We start from the raw sequence: 6,000 nt of genomic DNA, 5'->3' as shown, positions 1-6,000 counted from the left end.
TTGTTTCTTGCAGAAAATAGCCGAAAGGGTATATCCCGAGTCTCAGTGCAGATTCAGGTCAGAACACTCCACAATCGATATGATCTTCTCCCTTCAACAGCTACAAGAGAAATGCAGAGAGCAAAGACAACCACTCTACGTCGCTTTCATTGACTTTACGAAGGCCTTTGACCTTGTGAGCAGAGATGGCCTGTTCAAAATCCTCGCCAGGATTGTTCGTCCCCCGAGGCTCCTCAGGATAGTTCAGTCATTCCACACAGACATGAAGGGCGTCGTTCAGTTCGACGGCTCTTCTTCAGAGGCCTTCAACATCTGCAGAGGTGTGAAGCGGGATGTGTGCTTGCCCCCACCCTGTTTGGCATCTTCTTCGCAGTCATGCTGAAGCACGTCTTTGGAACATCAACTGATGGTGTCTACCTCCACACCAGATCGGAGGGGAGGCTGTTCAGTCTGTCACGGCTGAGGGCAAAAACCAAGGTTCGTGAAGTACTCATCAGGGACTCATCAGGCAGATGATGCGGTACTGGCAACACACTTTGAAGAGCAACTGCAACGCCTCATGGACAGCTTCTCAAGAGCCTGCCAGGACTTCAGCTTGACCATCAGCCAGAAGAAAACCAACATGTTGGGCCAAGGCGTTGAGCACCCCCCTGCCATTACCTTCAACAACTACGAGCTGGAGGTAGTTCACGAGTTTACATACCTTGGCTCCACCATCACAGACAGCCTCTTCCTAGACCCTGAAATCAATAGATGGATTGGATGAGCAGCCTTAACATTCGCCAGGCTGACAAAGAGAGTCTGGGAGAACAGAAAGCTGATGATGCACACCAAAGTTGCAGTCTACAGGGCCTGCATCCTCAGCACACTGCTTTACGGCAGTGAGACCTGGAGCCTTTACTCCAGACAAGAGCGGCGTCTCAACGCCTTCCACCTTCGCAGCCTGAGACGCATCCTGGACATCACGTGGACTGACCGAGTCACCAACAATGAGGTCCAGGCCCACGCCCAGATACCCAGCCTCTTCACCCTGCTCCAACAACGCCGTCTCCACTGGCTGGGCCATGTACACCTCATGTCAGATGGGAGGATCCCGAAAGACCTGCTGTACGGGGAACTGGCCTCCAGCAAGAGGGCACAAGGGCAGCCCCATCTTCATTGCAAAGACGTTTGCAAGAGAGACATGAAGTCACTGAAAATGAACATCAAGAGGTGGGAGGACATCGCAAGCGATTGCTCTCACTGGAGGCTAGAACTACGCAGAGGTCTAAAAGGAGAAGAGAAGCTGAGGCTTGCTGCTGAAGAAAAGCGCACTCGTTGGAAAAACAGCACCAAGACAACACTGGAGGACAGCGCCTTCAAGACTGTCACTCCTGTGTTGGACTCTACAGCCACAACAGACGCTGCTCTAACGTAGACTGAAGCAAGACTTTCCAGGTGCAGATCCATGGTCTCGCGAGATGAACGGATGCCACCAATTAGAGCTAAGATTCCATGTCCTGGACCATGTCAAGACTATACAGCACCAAGTTGTGCCTTCTCCCCATCAGGGCTTACTGGTACACTGACAGAAATAAACAAAAGTTGAACATTGCTCAATTTTGAAATTAAAGAGAGGATCTAATTCTGCTGGATATTTCTAAAGATGCTGGAATTTCAAAACATGGTTCTGCCTTGAAGTCTTACACTTGTAATGAACTCTCTAGATTAGTGACACAATTGTTCATGCAACTGGAATCCTTCAATAAATCAGACAGCATCTACCAAGAGAAAGGTGTTAAACTTCTAGGTGCAACTCTTCAACAGAAATAGAAATATTTACGAGCTGAGAAGCATTTTAAAAAAGGGTCAGAAGGCAAAGACATAAAAAAGACACAAGAGACAGAATTATAAGCTGTCTACCTGTAATGGATGAACTACAGTGAGCTTTGAAGTACAAAAAAAGGAATATCTGAAAATAAGGTTATCTAACAGAGAATAGGGAAAAGCATAACTAAGGAATCAAAGAACACCAAGAACATAGTACAGCTGAAGTGAGAGGGACTAAGGCTAAACCAAACAAAAATAGCAACGGAAGCTGTCAATAAAGTCATATGCTCCACAGAAAACCAGTTAAGGTTGCAGAATGCCTTGCTAACATAATGTCTGAAAACGTCTTCCTTCCTCTTCAGGAACATTGACCCATTACCCACTTTGTCAGCTCTTCAGCTGAAAAGAAAGTGGAAGTTGAATGCTACACAACCATATTGAGAAGCGTTTTCACTTTTTTCTTGGAAGTACAATGCCTACTGTGTTAGTTGCACGATGTATAGAAAGCAAGCACTAGAAAGATTACAACCTTTAAATAAATGAATAAATAATCTGTTCAAAATAATGCAAGCAAATTTCAGGGCAAGGTTTTTAATAAGTCTGGGCTTTAATCACAGTTTATTTGCATGACGTTCTAATCCTCTTAGCAACCTCATCCATGCTCCGAGCCCCACATCCCTTCACACATTCACTCCAATTTCTCCCTCTCTAGCGAAAGAGAGAAAAGTATTGGGACAACTGTAAGGAAAGGATGATGGAGAGAATAAAAGCAAGTGGTGCAAAAGATGGGGATGGAGAAAGGTAGTTCAGGGTAAAAGGATTCAAGAGATGTAGAGTGTTAAGTTTTGTAACTCCAAAACATGAAACTAATTGAAAGAAAAACATGGACCTGTGCCTTAGTTTACAATTTTTACCCTAAAGAGGCGCACACTTCTGACATAGTGGCATAATGACATAAACCATTCAGGTACTTTGTACATATAACCTGTAATGAATTATATAAACATTGAATGCTTAATCAAACAATATACTTGCAATATCACTCAAATATTAATGAAATATTAAATATACAACATCCTTCCCTGTTTAGCTTTTAACTGCAACTTAATATAAAATGCATCTCAACTCACATATATAATATATTGCTCTCTCATCACAGCAAAGTAAATTTTAATTGTCCCATTAGGCCTAAAGATTTAATTGCTCTGCAAGATTTCTTAATCATGTGAGATAATGTCTTTCCTGACCGGGGAGGTCACCCTACTTGGCAGGTGAGATTTGTGGCAGTGAATCAATCACAGGTCCTGGCACCTTGTCCTTGGTGGTTGTAGGAGTTGACTCTGGAATTGAAGGAAGCGATTCTGACAGCTCTGAATGCCTTTCTTTTGGATGTGTTTGGAACAGTGCACGGCAAGCTGCTGGATTAGCTGAACTACCCCAGGCCACCAGACAAAGCTTTGAGCTAACATTTTCATTTTGACCATGCCTAGATGACTGGTATGTAGCTCCTCCAACACTTTAGCTCTCAGCTTGAATGGTTACAATAACTCCCAATCACCACATCAGGCAACCTCCATCAAGGGCAAGTTCATCTAGCACTGTTAAAAATGGGGGAAACTGGGAATTCTGCCACACATTCCAGCCATTTTGAGTCACCATGTACCCCTGAGAGAGTGTGAGGTCTTTTCTAGTTTCCCTTGAAATAATTGTTTTTGGTGCCAAAAAAGAATTATTAGAACTCAGTGCTCACTTAGAATCCCTTTCGTTACAGACCACAACACAGGTCAGAAACCTTGGTGTTGTGATGGACTCCGACTTAAATTTTAACTGCCACATTAAGACATCTACAAAGTCAGCCTGCTGCCATCTTAAAAATATAGCACGAGTTAAAGGGCTTATGTCTTAGCAAGCTCTAGAAAAACTCATCGATGCATTTATTTTTAGTAGGCTTGACTACTGTAATGCCATTTTCAAAGGTCTCTACTGTACAGGAAATCCCTCAGACAGCTGCAGCTCATTTAGAACACTGCTCCTAGAGTCCTCACTGAGACCTAGAACATATCCCTCCAGTTTTCAGATCACTACACTGGCTTCCTGTCTATCAGAGGACTGACTAAAATATTACTACTGGCTTATAAAGCACTGAATGGTCTAGGGCCAAAATACATCTTTGATCTCCTGCTGCATTCTGAGCCTTCCTAAGCTCTCAGGTTGTCTGGGGGGTGTCTGCTTACTGCCTGCACGTTCAAAAATAAAAACAGGAAGCAGCTTTTAGTTACTATGCTCCATTTATCTAGAACAACCTTCCAAAGGATCTGAAGTCTGCCCCAACTTTAAGCTCTTTTAATTCGATGCCTAAAACTTTTCTTTTCGCTGTAGTTTTTTATTTGAATCTACTGCACTGCAATTTTTATTTCTTTATTTTGTGATTTTATTCTCTTTATCTTGTCTGAAATTTGATTTTTATATCTTCTTTTATGTAAAGTACATTGAATTGCCTTGTGCTTGAAATGTGCTATACAAATAAACTTGCCTTGCCTTCAGATCATTTCTGCTGTAATAGGGTGACTTTCCATTTACATTAGGGAGAATACATCAAAAGGAGTGTCCCTTTCATAAATTTTCAGGAATTTCCTTTTCCAAGGGTAAATAGGACAATCCATCAGCTTTTCCACGATTAGTTGTTTCTTGAATTTGATCCCGTAATTGTGTCCTTGAAGAAACAGAGCCCATCTCTGCATTCAACAGGAATTCTGCAGACGCTGGAAATTCAAGCAACACACATCAAAGTTGCTGGTGAACACAGCAGGCCAGGCAGCATCTCTAGGAAGAGGTACAGTCAACATTTCGGGCCGAGACCCTTTGTCAGGACTAGTCCTGAAGAAGGGTCTCGGCCTGAAACTTCAACTGTACCTCTCCCTAGAGATGCTACCTGGCCTGCTGCGTTCACCAGCAACTTTGATGTGTGTTGCTTCCATCTCTGCATTCGTGCTGTTGCTGTTCATGCTGTCCTGTAGATTGAAATTGGACACTAGTCATTGACAATCAGTAATAAGGGTACACTCTCTCCCAGCAAGTACTAGTTGAAACATTTTATACTCCAAATGAGATTCATATCCTCTCTGTCAACCTATGTGTGAATTTTCTCTGCAGCAGTACAGGAACATGATGCAAAGGCTATGGGATGTTCACATCCTTTACTCAAAGCATACGCATGGTGTGGCATCACAGACGAGTTTCACTGGACAATGTGATTAACATCACCATCTCCTTTACCTTTTGGAAAGCCACCTGTCACTGCTTTGTCCATTGCCATTTCTTTCCAATCTGTAGTACTGAGTTTAAGAGGTAGAGCAGAGTAGCCAGGTTCTGCCATGAGCACTACAGCTTGCCATAGAGTGTTGAGCTTCTCGGGTTTTTGAGCACCTGTATTTACTAATCAATATCTTAACTAGAGTTGCTAAGCCCTTCTGTTTTCAGTTTAATCTTGTCAAGTTAATTGTAGCTGGCACATGTTCCTGGATTCAATGATTATTTAAAGAGGTCTCCCACCTCAGTAGTGTTAGTGAGGATGAATTATCTTGTAGTGTGCTCAGTTGCTCCACTGAGGCATGGATTCTGATGTTTCACCTGCTGTTTCTATCTCTTCCTGGGGATCCTGCTGTTCCTCTGCACCTGAGTCCTTTGTGAGTGCACCATGATAGGTTTGGCAGGAACATGTTATTGTAATCAACAAATCCTAAAAAGGACTAGAAGTGTGACACCTTGCTTGGCATTGGGCCACCTACCACTACTTGAATTTTCTCAGCACACTTATGCATCAATAGTGTGACTACAGTTTAAAGATTTCACACCTGTTGTGTTGAGTTCTGAGCCCATAATCTTCCACCCTTTTTAACAGTGTCTTGAGATTTTGGAGATGTTCCTCCTCATCATTATTGTAATAATGATGTCATCCAGGTAATACTAACCGCCTGGGCAACCTTACAGCACCTGGTCCACAGCTTTCTTTCAGAATGCAAGTGTAAATGCTACTCCAAAAATAAGCTCATTACAGCAATAAAACCCTTTCTGAGTATTTATGTTGAGACACGCTTTGGACATCCCCATCTGTAGGTAGACCTCAGCTAAGTCCACTTTGCTGAAGTATTTTCCAGCAGAAAGGTTTGCAATGATATCCTCTTTCCTGCT

Source organism: Mobula hypostoma, chromosome 1 (genome assembly GCF_963921235.1).
Source record: "Mobula hypostoma chromosome 1, sMobHyp1.1, whole genome shotgun sequence".
NCBI classification, from domain to species: domain Eukaryota; kingdom Metazoa; phylum Chordata; class Chondrichthyes; order Myliobatiformes; family Myliobatidae; genus Mobula; species Mobula hypostoma.
This window is presented reverse-complemented; position numbering follows the sequence as displayed.